The sequence below is a fragment of the Melanerpes formicivorus genome, unplaced genomic scaffold, assembly GCF_026170545.1.
Source record: "Melanerpes formicivorus ecotype bairdi unplaced genomic scaffold, bMelFor1.0.p_v2 SCAF_1, whole genome shotgun sequence".
Lineage (NCBI taxonomy): Eukaryota > Metazoa > Chordata > Aves > Piciformes > Picidae > Melanerpes > Melanerpes formicivorus.
This window is the reverse complement of record NW_027142353.1, coordinates 20100298-20115262: the sequence shown is the minus strand read 5'-3', so window position 1 is coordinate 20115262 and position 14965 is coordinate 20100298. Positions and strand designations below refer to the sequence as shown.

The 14965-nt window shown below is 38.4% G+C and overlaps 1 long non-coding RNA gene across 1 annotated transcript in view; it reads right to left on the bottom strand.

The window, feature by feature from the left end:
* Positions 1-271: 271 nt before the first annotated feature.
* Positions 272-14965, bottom strand: part of LOC137458000 (uncharacterized) — a 31581-nt gene continuing 16887 nt past the window's right edge. Inside the window, exons 3-4 of the long non-coding RNA XR_010991560.1 lie at positions 4272-4370; positions 272-1055 (exon numbers count right to left, since the gene is read on the bottom strand). This is a non-coding gene — a long non-coding RNA (uncharacterized lncRNA). The remainder of the gene's footprint in view (positions 1056-4271; positions 4371-14965) is intronic.

Genomic DNA, 14965 nt, shown 5'->3' with positions numbered 1-14965 from the left:
GTCTTAAAACTACCATGCATCTTGTTAAGTCTGAACAAATCTTTTCTGCCCTGTGAATACCTGCTCCCAAATCAGAGGCAATACAGCTACCTCTTGTTTACAGCAAGCTATCTGTATAAAGAATATTTTTTTTAAATGGAAACAACAAACAAACAATAAAGCAACAGGAAAACACATAGCCTTACTTGTTTCTGATAAGTACATTCTTGGCTTTCCCAAATTGAGAGGAAGCTTCTTTCAGTGGATCAGAGGACACTTGAACAAGGGCAGTTTATTTTAGTAAGAAGTTGATTTTGTCTGACATTAAACACACAGAAAAAAAATACCTTTAACAGTGGTGGGAAAATAATTTCAAAAGCTAATTTAAGCATTTCTTATCTTTTTCTCTATCAGCATACTTTCACCTCACCGTGATATTAATCAGATTTGAAAGCATCTAATAAAACCTAAGAGTATGAAGAAAAAAAATTTAAAAAAGAAATATAAAATCACATTTAAATCCAGGAAATTATATCTACTTCCACTAATATCAGAGACTGTATACATACCTGAGAATACTCAAGTTTAGGACTTTCAAATTACCTTTTTTTTTTTTTTTTTTTTTTAAGGGAAACAAAATTTCTGCAAATATGGAGTTCAATTTTGTACAATTGAGTGGTAGGGTGACATGTCTAGGTTAAATTTAATCTCATAAAAGCCAAAGGAATGCAAAGAAACTGAGAATCCAGTCCTACCTTTTAAAATATGTGTGCAGCCTTGAATTACTGAAATCATACCTTCAGTATACCTGTAAATTAACATGTACTGTAGCAGCTGTAATGTCTTCCAGCTCTATCTCTGAAGAGTTGAGGAGAGTTTTTTTCTGTGGAAAACTAGTTGATTTTTTTTTTTTAACAAAATTCATTAGAGGCAGGAATTTGAGTGTTCAAAATGGTTAACCCCGTTTGGTTATATAGCCTGAGAGATGGTAACATAGCCAGAGGAATATTGTTGACATAGCCCTTGCACAGCAGAATGTCAGAACTCCTGTAGTCCAGTCTTTGAATTGATGACCCCTGTAATTCACAATAAAAGGAGGCAGAAAGAGGCATCTGAATAATCTGTATAAAATATATATGTTACACCACCTTTCCTGCTGGATCACATTATTAGGAAAGACTTTAGCTAAATATTGAAAGGAAAATGTATTCTTTATCAAATATGAAATCTTGTCTCATACTATGACTAGCAAAATCATATTAGAATGCAGGATAAACTAACAGCTTAACCAATGGGTTAACTAGCAATTGATTGGGAAAAAAAAAACAACAATCTCATCTTTACAAAAAATAGTTATGGGGCAAAATTCTTTTTGAATCACTCTCCCTATCCTTAATCACCAGTGAGGCAGTTTCTGTTACTGTAAAGATTTACTCACTTTTTACTTCCTCTAAACTTAGACACACATACAAAAGTTGCCTAAAATGCCATAACCATAGAGACAGAATTAATATTTTTAATAGTACAAATGAAAGCATCCTGTATATTTTTCAGGGAGAATGTAGAGATTTTGCCTCATGATGTTCAGACCAACTTTTGCTTGATATAAAGCCAGGTGCTCATCATCTCAGCAGAGCTTCTAGAGCCACAGACTTCAGCCATTTCCAAATGAGAACGCCTAGCATTAGAACTAGTAAAGTTTAAAAAAATTCAAAACCATTTGGTTTTAAGCCTATAGATTCAATTCTTCAAATACACCCCATAAAGGAGGGTCTTCCAAAGGTGGCTACCGTAGTACTCTGATTCTGTGAGCAAAACTAATAATGGAGCCAGAAAATAACTTGCTGCTAGTTGCTTGTCTGCAACTGTGAAAGAGAGATCACAACGTGTAAGTTGGAGAGTGGGAGGGTATTGTTCTGTTTCTTTAACTGAGGGCTTATTTGGTTCTAGTGGAAACAAGTGAAATTTCAATATCAGCAGAGATGCTATTTTTCTTTCAGAAATGCTGAGAATATCTAACAGTGAATAATTCTTAATCAGACTTATTTATTCACATTAAAAGTCAGTGCAGGTCACATTGTTCACTTGGTGCCGTTTGGTCTGCACTTAGTCCTTCCTGAACAGGAAGTCTTTAAGATTAAAGAATGTATTTTTATGGTCCCATGCCTGCCTACCCCTAGCTATTACCTGAAGAGCAATGTAACCAGTTTCTAGAAAGGATATTAACAACCATTAATGTGTGTATATGTCAGGATGAAAAACAGGAGGAAATCAAAGTAGAGCACTATAGTGAATGCAAAATTATCAGAAACAGGAAAGTGATTGTTCATAATATTGGGAATAAGGTGTATTCAGACAGAGGTATTTTCTATCCAGAGGTCAACAGAGTGCTAGACCACTAATATATATATATATATATTCAATCAGTAAATGTGATTTTAATACCCCAAAGCTATTTGCCACTGGACATATACTTATGTCCATTTTATAAGATATGAGGGATATTAAATGCTTGTTATTTGGGCAAGTTAGGCTTTCTCCTTCCTTCCTTCCTTCCTTTCTTCCTTCCTTCCTTCCTTCCTTCCTTCCTTCCTTCCTTCCTTCCTTCCTTCCTTCCGACTGCAGGACCAACTGCATGAATGTGGAGCAACCACATTTCAGTGGTGCAGGCAGACAACTCATTTAACATGAAAACTGCTGGTGTGGAGATAACTAGTGATGAGAAATGAATTGTGTTGGGAAACTGCATGGCAGAGAAATTCTCTGCTAAGATGATCAGGTGGGTATTTTTACCCTTATGCTTTTGTAACAGTGCAAATGATAGGAAATAGAATTATTTAGTACTAAAATGCGGAATTTCACAAGCATTTTTCAAAATAATTTCTATCTTGGTCCACATATCAGCTGCTAAAATCTATCTGAAAACAGAACTTGGCCTGCATCAGGAACAGTGTGGCCAGCAGGAACAGGGAGGTCATTCTGCCCCTGTACACTGCACTGGTTAGGCCACACCTTGAGTCCTGTGTCCAGTTCCTGGGCCCTTCAGTTTAGGAAGCATGTTGAATTGCTGGAGCGTGTCCAGAGAAGGGCAACAAAGTTGGTGAGGGGCTTGGAACACAAGCCCTATGAGGAGACGCTGAGGGAGCTGGGGCTGCTTAGCCTGGAGAAGAGAAGACTCAGGGGTGACCTTATTGCTGTCTACAACTACCTGAAGGGGTGCTGTAGACAGGCAGAGTTTGGTCTCTTCTCCCAGGCAGCCAGTACCGGAACAAGAGGACACAGTCTCAGGCTGCGCCAGGGGAGGTTTAGTTTGGAGGTCAGGAGGAAGTTTTACACAGAGAGACTGATTGCCCATTGGAATGGACTGCCCGGGGAGGTGGTGGAGTCGCCGTTGCTGGAGGTGTTCAGGACGAGACTTGACAGGGTGCTTGGTTGCATGGTTTAGTTGGTTGGGTGGTGTTGGATGATAGGTTGGACACAATGATCTTGAGGGTCTCTTCCAACCTGGTTTATTCTATTCTATTCTAATTCTATTCTAACTTAATTCCTTGATGAGTACTGAGTCTCATATTCATGTATTAAGGCTGTTAGAAGTCAGGGTATGAATAGGGAAGTCTAGATACAGGGTTAAAAACCCCATTTTTCTCCAGAGAACATGGCATGTTAGGAGTAATAAATAATTTTTCATACATTATATATAAATGACCTCCAGGACCAGTAGTTCTGTAGAAATATTATAGCCTGAGACAGAATAATCCTGTTTTTAAACATCTTGTACATGTTCATCCCAAAACCTTGTTCACAAATAGATGTAAACATTTTTATGCTACAGGTATTTATTTGCACTTAGCCATCTCAGACTCCTTTTTCTATCAGACATTCACAAAGAAATGTTTTCACAAAGAAAACGGATGAGATGAAACCTTAATAAATTAAATGAGTCCAAAATAAAAGGGTATTTAACTGCAGAAGTTGTTTATGAGGAATAAAAGGTTTTAATCAAACTTGCCATCAACATTTTCAAAAGGAAAAACCATTTTTTTCAGTTGTGGTTTGCTCAAATTCTTTGAAGCATTAATGTAACCCTGAGAAACTGGCTATTAGTCTCAACCAATTGCTGGACATTAGACACAACAAAAACAGGAAAAGTTCAAGAGTCTCTGTTGACTTTCCGCTTGATTGTAACAAACTGCTCACTTTCTGGGTTTTCTTTTTTGAAGTGGAATTTTATGCAGCAAGGTCATGCTTTGTTGTGGGTTTTTTTTTTCTTGATACACAAAATTACCACCAACCTGTACTTTCTCTTTTAGTTCAAACACGAAGGACTGGTGTTTGCATTTAACATACACACTGCCAATTCTGTTTAATTCAAAGTCAGTGGTCCAGTATACCTGAAAAGAAAACACGGAGCATCAGTACATGGGTCAAAAGCAAATCTGGCTAGTAATTAAAAGACATTGTGAAATATAACAGAAATTAAATAGTGTCTGTCTATCTATGGAAAAAATTGTACTTCAAATTCCTGTCACAAACTTTATTGTTGTACAGTATGTTGCTGAATTGAAAGTACTTAGTCTTAAATAAGAAGCACTCAGATAGTATTTTCCATTATGGCCAGGGATAAAAAACAGGTAAATAAAATGTTTTTCCATAAATCTGGAGATGCTATAGGATAATCCACTCACATCAATAAGCTTCCACTGCAAAATAGAGAGAGGCACATTAGCACCAGGACATTCCATGCTGTGGCAGTCTGACTAAGCAACAACATCCCACAAGCAGACACACACTTTGCACAGTATTCATATACCTAGAGGAATGTTCTTTTATGAGTCCTTTAATACTTTGGGATTATGTGTGTTGTTTTAGACATGCATTAGTCACACCCTGGGGAAATGTGAGCTTCCATGCCTGCCTGTTTCAATACTGCACTAGCTTGACCCACAGCATTTACCACATTAACAGGGGATTAAAATCTTGATTATTTTCACCTGTTCTTTTTTTTTTTCCCCATCTATAAGGCCTGCCTTCTTAGTGCAATACAGTTCATAAAACTGGTGACCAGAGCAGAGCAGCAAAGGGACTCTCATACACTGTTAAGAGCCTAAAAACACAAAGGAAATTTGTTGACTGTTCCTATTCAGATGAAAGTGTTGATAAAAGCTCATTCTTTTGCATCATTATTATGAGAATGGGTACGACTGCTTCCCATGCTTTCCTGCACTGCTTTCCTGCACCATCCCCATTCTAGCCCTGAGAGCTGGAAGGAAACATCACTGTGCTTTTTCATGTCAGATTATTGCACAACATGCTAGTTTAGAGGTTCTGTCCTGCCCTATATAGACAGAAATTTCTGTTTCTCACATATTCTCTGTCCAGATACAGAGAAAAGGAAACATTTGAAACCAAACATCTGTTCTACATTTTTGTCCCTAAACAGAACCATCCTTAAATTTTGAAGAATGTTTAAAGCATCAGACAGTTATTTGGAAGAGAAAGCTGATCACCACATCCCACAGAGATCTTCCAAAACATCTTTGATACGACAGCACAACAGGAAAAAGTCATATTCAGTTCTGGGAGTAGCTCAATGCACTTGCAATCTGGTAAGATCTGGATTTCCAAACTTGTAACCTATCAAATGGTAATACATCACTTTGGTTATATTTTATATGTTAAGGAAAAAAAAAAAAATGTGGGGGAAAACTGAAAGGACATAGAAAAAGAAGAGAAAGATGGGGAAAACTGAAGAAAAAAAAAAGAAAAGATAAAATAATAAAAATATGTTCAATTAACTGAAAGGCCTTCTGCTTTCACTTCCATAGCTTACACACATTTTCCTGTGACCTTTCCCTTCTTTACAATTTTTATTCAAAATTCTATCAAAACAGTATGTAAAATTAAACATGCAAACTTTCTCACTTGTTTCCAAGACATAACATCACTGTATAATAAATTTTGGAAGGATTGAAGAGCTTCTGAAGTTTCATTAACATAGAATCTTCACATTCACTATTCATCACCCAACACCTAGCAAAGGTTTAGTAAAATCCAGTCAAAATTAGACCAGGTAGAAATAAACAGGGAAGGAGATTTTGATGGTAGCAAAGACAGAGGAGTCAGTGGAGAAGGTTAAGGTCAGAGGAGAGGATGAATGGTAATATGAGAGCACAGTAAAGGACAGGATAAATGGTTCTGCTGTGGTGAGGCTGATAACGACGTAGTTAGTGGAAATGGGGAGACGATATTTAACAATCAGCACAAATGAATAGATTTTGGAGAGCAATCAAGAATGCAATTCAACTGAGAGGAGTATGGGAGGAAGAGAGATGCCTTTAGAGGTTTTGAAGAGGATTTATCCTAGCTGAAACATCAGCTGATTTACATCTCAAGAGAACACTATAGATTAATAATTCAAAATATGCCTCTTCTTTAATATTGCAGAATACAGTGACAGATGCTATTACACAAACTTCTCCTTTAATGACTATTGCAAGATATCTTTAATGCAGTTCACCATATTAGCTACATTAAGTAATCACATTCCTAGCTCAGGCCTGTAGTAACATACAGTGGTACTCTTCCATTTGAGGTCTATTGAACCTCTGTACTTCAGAAACTATAAAGGAAATAAACAATACAAGAGATTTTCTGCATCCTTCTTATTGTTTGTTGGGGTTTTTTTATTTAAATGAAGTAGAATGTCATCTGTTAAACATAGTTATCCAATTAATTATCTTTTTTTCAACCTCTGAAGAGGTGTCTTGACTAGATGCACAGTACAGGTTTAATTGAACACAATCCTGGATTCTTTCTATGCCCAACATTTTTTTCTTCTCATGATATCCTTTTCTCTTAACTGCTTCCATTTCCTCTTGATATCATTGACACTGATGTTATTCCATAAAGCAAAACTTTTACTATTTCAGCTTTCCCAGATATCCATACTATGGTTCTCCACCTTCTATTGCTGTCCTTCTTTGGTTTATGACCTTATTACTACACAGCTCTTAACCTTTCCTGTTGGCAACAGTTTCCAAGAAGGACATGAAGGTACTGAGCTGACAAGCAATGAATTAAATTTCTTAACTCTCATTACTCACAGCTAGAACCAAAACTATAGGAATTTTGTGATAGAAATAGGGAGCAAACAAATAGAGTAAGCAAAGCCTAATGATTCTTCACTGAGAGAGTCGTTCGCCATTGGAATGTGCTGCCCAGAGAGGTGGTGGAGTCATCATCCCTGGAGGTGTTCAAGAGGGGACTGGATGTGGCACTTGGTGCCATGGTTTAGTCATGGGGTCTGTGGTGACAGGTTGGACTTGATGATCTTTGAGGTCTCTTCCAACCTTGGTGATTCTGTGATTCTTTGATAAATGCCAATGCATTAGCCTGTAGAGACCTGGCCAGCAGTTACTCCAGGGATCATAGTAATCCCATTTATTATTTAAACTTTTAAGTTATGACCTGGAAGATGAAATGCTCAATCTGGCTCACAAGATGCATCATACAGGCAGCCTGAGTAACACTAGACAAGAATGGGATCAAGTTATACCAAAATCTGATAGCATCAATAAGGCTGAGGAAGAGAAGAATGACAAATAGATATGGGGAGGAGGGGGAACACACAAACCAGATTTCCTTCAAAATACCTTCCCATAGAATTTCCTACAAGTGATAAAAGGGCAATCATAGCACCAAAATAACCTACTCTGTTCCATCTCATCTGTAGCTGCTTCTTAGTTGTCTGGTTTTGAAAAAGTAATTTCACTTCTGTGATCCCTTCTGTAGTCCCTTCTATACTACTCTAAGTCCCTTCTATAATGCTATGATTCTGTCTCTGGTTAGGAAACATGTCACATGAACTCAATCTATTCTGTGATGGCAGAAAAATAAAACAAAATCTGCAAAATTAAGGTCTTTGGGAAGACCATGCCATATACTGCCCTCTAGAAAGCTAAAACAGCTCTCTGCAAAAGATCTGACTAAATGTAAAACGTGCAGAGATAGACGATCCTCTACTCATAACTGCCCTTTACCTTGCGAAAGTAAATGGAAAGGTTTTCCTGTATGTAAGGACTTCAGACATACAGATAGAGATGCAGATACAGATGCAGATAGCCACCAAAATCATGAAGGTTTTTGTTGTTGTTGTTGTTGGTTTTTATCTGTCTACATACCAATGGAAAGTGGTAAGTAAACAGGTAAAACTTGTGGCAAAGTGCCTACCTATAATGCAACTTAAACATGACATTGGGATTCACACAGGCTCACCTGCAGCAGTTCAAAACAAACCAGGTTGATGAGTAATAAAGGTGGACCAACATTAGCATTGCTCCCAGGAACAGTGTCTTGGTGAGATTTTGAGGTGCTGCCAAAAACTAGGCTTAACAACTACACAACTCAAGTTTTCATTAATAGGTTTCTATGACCTGAAATCACATCTTTGAGTTTCAAGATGGGCATAGCTGTTTGAGAAAGTATCTGTTAAAGACAGGAAATTGAGCACAAGTTGTTAAAAGAAGTCTACAGTCTGGACAAATAACAGAAATTCAGCCTAGGGAAAACAGCATCTCTTCAGTGGATACCTATGAGAATAGTAATTTCAGCAATTTTGTGGGTTAATGAAGCTTTTTCTTCCTGCACTGTTGTCATGGTTGCATGCTTACATGTGCATTAGTTTGTCCTTTGCTAAAAAACGATGGTAAGAGACAGAAAATACTCTTCCAACTCCAAAGGGCCTTGAGTCTCTCAGAACCATTTCCTCCTGCCATCAGAAAACCCCACCCCTAGGCCATCTTTGAACTCACTGAAGTCTAACAAGGGGAAAAAAAAAACCAAAACAGCAAGAAAAAAAAAAGCTTGTATTTGTTTATTGTAATATCACCCACTTTAATATTCTGGTGTTGTTCTACAATGAACAATTTTCTTTCATTTGTTGCTTCATTTAACTAAAGAAAAGTTAGAAGACTTTGGTAATTATTGCTCAGGCATTCTGCCAAGTCCATCTGTAGAGGACTGTAGACAGCTGGGCATCTGGTGCTACATGAAGAAACCCTATTTCTTTTGTGCCATTTTAAGGTGTTTTGGTTTGCTTTATGGTTGTTTGGGTGTTGTTGTTTTTTTAATGGCTACCCTACGATATGGCCTTTTGTTGTTTCAGAGCAAAGAATCTGTCCTCTGAAATCAGTTCAACAACTCTCAGCCTCATGTCACAGCATATCTATAGCATTCCCAAGCAGGATATTAATGCAGACTCTAAAGCAAGTAGTCAAAACCTCTGCTGTTTATAAAGTACCCAAGAAAGCAAATCTTGACTAACTCATAGATGAAGAAGAAAGGCAGTTTTTACTGGAAAAAGAAGCTGTAGAGCAGAGTAAAAAGTAGAGGGAAGGAAGTGTGAAGGCTTTGAAGTTGAGCCACAACTTAGCTAACACTGATTTATACACACAATCTTTCTTATTCATTCCCACAATAAATCACTATTGCATAACAGGTTCAGGTATCTAATGGCTGCACACCAGGAATTCTCATGCTTTTTTTCTTTTGTACTAGGTAAGCTTCCCTTCTAACTCTTCCTTTATAAATTCTCAGAATTTTGAATCTATATGGAAAGTTTGCAGGTCCAAAATAGGCTAAGCAAATCCACTCTGAAATACCTCTGTAGAATGATATCATTCAGAGTATTATCTCCAAATCATGCTTTCTACTTTATTTGCTGAGTCAGATCCTTATCTAGAGTACAAATGGCATAGTTTAATTGCATTTCAGGTCCAACATATCAGGGCAATATAGAAAACACAGTCAATTATCTCATAGTAGGAAGGGGGGGCTGGGGGGGGAGGGAGGGAATCAGTAACAGTTTTGCAAACCTGAAGTCTAACAAAAATGTTGCATATTTAGATATAATTAGAATCTCCTGCATTCGCTGACATCACTGCAAATTTCTCCACACTGCCAAAATCAGTCAGGCAGAGCAGAGCTAATTCAGTAAATAATCATTCTTTTATATGTAATGTGAAATAGATGCTGTAATTCAGAACTGAGTCCTGGGGGTGCATAGAACTGCAGTGTCTTGCTTTGTGATCAAAGTATTTGGTTTTGCCAACTCTTACATACCACCAGTTACAAGTATTCACTGTCTATAGTGGGTAAGCTTATTTACTGGGGAAGTATCTTGTTAAATGAGATGATAAGGCAACCACAAACTATCCAAAGCAAGCAGTGCTTTTGAAGGATCTGAGTGAGGCTGTAGAGGAAAGTATAACATAATAACATCCCATACCTCACAAGATAAGAACCATGTTAGGAAACTCAGCTTAGGTCATCTAAACTGTCCCAGAAAGATTATGGAAAGCACAGGTGGTATTAAGCATGAAGTGTAGAATATGAGACACTGAAATCCTAAAATCCTAAATTTGCCAGGCAGTCAGGCAGTGGTAGAAACAAGACATCCTGATTGCTTAGTCCAGTGTCTAATAGTAGACAAATAGCCTAGGAAAGCAATCTTTCATTAAACAAAATATTTACAATGCTCTTGTCACTGTCAGCCGAGGAGCTAGTAATTGCAATAGTTTGGAGGTTAAAAAAGCAGAACATCTACTAGCACAAAGAAACAAAGTGTGTGTGACAGAAAAGTGTAAAAAGATTGTTTATGATACTCTTCTTACATTTGTAGTAAATTTTATCTAAGTACCTGAATAAGTGAGACTCCAAAGACTGTAGGAGAATATGATCCTCTAGAATTTTGACCTTTGTTTTGCTAAGTGTAGAAGAAGAGACAAATTAGATAGATAGATAGATAGATTAGATAGATAGATAGATAGATAGATAGATAGATAGATAGATAGATAGATAGATAGATAGATAGATAGACAGACATGTAACTATAGGCACCCCAAAATGAAACAGAAATGCCAGTACTTCATTTTCCTTCTGAACCTCACTTCTAATCTCAAAACACTTTCATGAGGGTGCCTGAACATTTGGGTATCAGTTTCTGTATCCCACTATACAGATTCTTAGTATAAGTAGTGTGACAAGCACAGACACCACCAGTTGCCACAGTCACTACATACAGAGACGCTGGTAACCTTCCCAGCTGCAACCCAGGAGAAAACACAGACCATGCCGTCCACCTTTCCATGTCACTCACACAGACAATTATACAGGGCTGGGCTTCTGCACCAGATGTTGATCTGCTGTAACCAAGCTCAGCTCAGTTCCTATCATTCTGTTTCTCATTGTTACTGGTAATTCCAGCAGACATGAAGAAACAAAGAAATGGCTTCACATACCTTCTCTTATCTGAATTCATGGATTGCCATAGATGATATCCAAGTCTAATTTAAATTGAAAAAATATTTGCACCACTAAAGAATCAGTCCTAGCTCTCACTAGCTCTTGCTAAGCATACAGGAGAAGTTAGTCTACAATCACAGTATTGCATTCTGGATGACCTCTGTGTCAGGAAATGGATTGAATGTGAAGAACTGTCCCTGAAGAACTGCCATGAACAGGTTGAAAGTTTAGGGATAAGAAACAGAGACAAAGACAACACAGGAAACCTTGTGGTTGGCATCTACTACAGGCCATCTGATCAAGGGGAGCTCATGGATGAAGTCTTCCTACTCCAGCTACAGGAGGCTCCATGCTTGCAGGTTCTTGTCCTGCTGGAGGGACTTCAACTACTACAGCATCTGCCAGCAAAATAGCACAGCAAGCTGCAGGCAATAAAAGAGATTCCTGCAATGCTTCGATGATAACTTCATGAGCCAGCTACTAGACAGCCCTGCACAAGCAAATGCCGTACTGTACCTGATGATCATGAATGCAAGTGAACTCATCAGTGATGTCAATAGTGGGGGCAGTCTAGGCTACAGTGATTGTGAACTGGTTGAGTTTGTAGCCTAAGGCATATGGTACAGTCAAGGGTATAGTCAGGACCCTCAGGACCCTAAATTTTAGGAAGACAAACTTCCAGCTCCTTAGAGAATTGTCATTAGGACCCCATGGGAAAGAATCCTCAGAGACAGGGGAGAGAGCAGAGCTGGCAGATCTTTAAGGGCATTTTCTTAAATCACAAGAGCTCTTGATCCCCATGTGTAAGAAATCAGACAAGGAAGAGAAGACACCATTATGGCTCAATAGAGACCTGCTGGTCAAAATAAAGAGCAAGAGGAAACTGCACAGATAGATATCTTAGGAGGAGTATACAGACATCATCCAGTTGTTTAGAAATTAAGTCAGGAAGGCCAAGGTACAGCTAGAGCTGAACCTGGTGTGGTGGTTTTAGGCTGTAAAATTTAGTTACAGATTTTGAGCAGAAAAAGTAGAAAAATATAAATAAATCACTATTGGGTGTAAAAAGGAAAACAAAAGATTATTCTAAACAAATTCTTTGGATACATATCTGGAATAAGACAAGCTGTACCATAACAATTCTTCCCCTTTTCTCTTCTCTCTCTGGCTGGTTTTGCTTCACTCAGGAGAGACAATGTGCTTTCAGCTGGCCTTGACTAAATCTAACTTCTCTGCTCCTTTCTCTTGTCCCTTTTGTACAGGGGGGTGAAGGGAGAGGCAGGGAGGGAGAAGCTAGTAGCTTCCCCTGGTCCTTGGCCAGGGGGGTCCTTGTGCAGTTTATTAATTGTAAATATCTGTAAATACTGTATATTTGTACATATTCATTGCATTCCATTGTAGAGTGTAGATTTTGCTTGTAAATACAGCTTCATTTGCTTCTAACTGAGTTGGTTTGGCAAAGTTAATGCTGGGGGGGGGGGGAACTTCAACCCACCACACCTGGCAAGGGATACAAAGAATAACAAAAAAGAGCTTTTACATCAACCAGCAAAGAAAAGCCAAAGTGCTACCTACCCCTCAATATCAATACAGGCTGGGGGGTGATGAAATTGAGAGCAGCCCTGAAGAAAAGGATCTAGGGTAGATGAGAAGCTGGGCATGAGCCAACAATGCACACTTGCAGGCAAATTGCATGCTAGACTGCATCAAAAGAAGCATGGCTAGAAGATCTAGAGAGGTGATTTTGCTGCTCTACTCTGCTCTGGTGAGACCTCACCTGGAATATTGTGTCCAGCTATGGGACCCCCAACAAAAGACAGACATGAACCTGCTGAGTGGGTCCAGAGGATCCAGTGGGCCACAAAGATGATCGAAGGGCTGAAGCACCTCTCCTGTGAAGACAGCCTGAAAGAATTGGAACTATTCAGTCTGGAAAAGAGAAGACTCTGAGGAAACGTTATAGCTACATTTCAAAATGGGAAGGGACCTACAGGAAGGCTGAGAAAGGACTGTTTAGAAAGGCTTGTAGAGATAGGATGAGGAGCAATGGTTTTAAACTGGAGTAGGGTAGATTTACGTTGGACAAAAGGAGGAAGTTCTTCACAGTGAGAGTTGTGAAAAAAATCCCGGGGTTGCTCAGGGATGTGGTTGAGGCCCTATTCCTGGTGACATTTAAGATCAGACTTGATGTGGCCCTGAGTAGCCTGATCTAGTTGGAAGTGTCCTTGCTATCTGCAGGGGTGTTGGACAAGATGATCTTTGAGGGTCCTTTTCAACACAATGCAATCTCTGAAACTGTGGCTCCTGGTCCCGTTCACTGGAGGAGATGCTCTTTGATCCCAGAATGGCTGCATTACAACTGTGCAAATTCAGTGATAAAATCATCATATTACCAGTTTACGGTAGATGGATCAACTGAATCTTGGTAAATCATTACATATTCTAATATAAAAAATATGATAAAATGTGTTGGTATTGTGTTTTTTCTTAATCTGAGTTCTAAGGGAACATATTCTGTTGTGCCTTAGAAACTACAAAAATGTGTTCATAAGGCTAAGCCCTTAATATGTAGTCACATCATTCAAGAATGCATACACTCCAAATCTTATTAAAATGTGCCTGTATGTGGTGTGAGTAGTGTCTTAAAATGCTGTACCTCTACTTAATCAGCACTGCTGCTCATTCAGGTCTGTGCATTATTTGAACAGGATTCTCAATGAAAAGCATTGCTAGTTGTTAACAGCTGAAAAGAGTAAGAGAAGGGTTGTTTTGTAGAAACAGCACTGTTCTGGGACAGCAGACTTGGTTTTAGTACCCTGGATCAACCACAGAACTTCCAACAGATTTTGCATTTGACTTAAGGCGAGATTCCTCACCCACACTGTGATTAAGTTCCCCAGGCACAAAATAAAGATATTTTCTTATCTCACAGGGATGCTAAAATGACAGAAGTGACTAACTGTGATGTGCTCACATGCTAGAGCAGACAGCCACGGAAGTACTTAGACCGACAGTAAGACATACAACCCAAAAGTTTAACTTGCATTATCTGATACATTCTAAGGGCTCTTATCTTTAAAGGGAAGCCTTTCCATAAGCAAACTAAATGATCTGGTCTCAAGCTAACTAAGCTAAGTGGGATCTTTCTTCTTTCCTTTGAACAGGTTTCAAAGTAAAGCAAGATAAGCAGAAGGTTCTCAGAGGACCTTTCTTCGCAGACAGCTGGGATGTGACAAGAAGCACAAAGTATCTCTAATTTCAGGAGCAAAAGCTTTAGTTTGGAAGGGTGAGATGTCTTGTTTACACCCAGAACAGACAAAAGAAAGAAATTCCCTAGTCCCCAGGGAATGTGCCACAGGGAATCTTTTTCCCTTTGTTTTGCCTTTTGTTTTAAGTGTGGACAGATGTCAATCAATGAAATATGCATCCTCCAGGAATTTACTGAAGGATTTCCATAAGGGAAACATATACATGTGCTTTCTCTTCAGAGCAGGATCCATTCATATGTAATACATAGATGCTACTAAATAAATGGATTGCCTTAAACATGATTTTTTTATTAATCATTTAGTACTAAACAGATACTATTAGCAAGTTTCTAACAGTTATTTGGTCTGAAAATGGAAACATATTATTCTAATTTAAATGCATGTAATGGATTTTTTTGACAAAATGACAATATTGA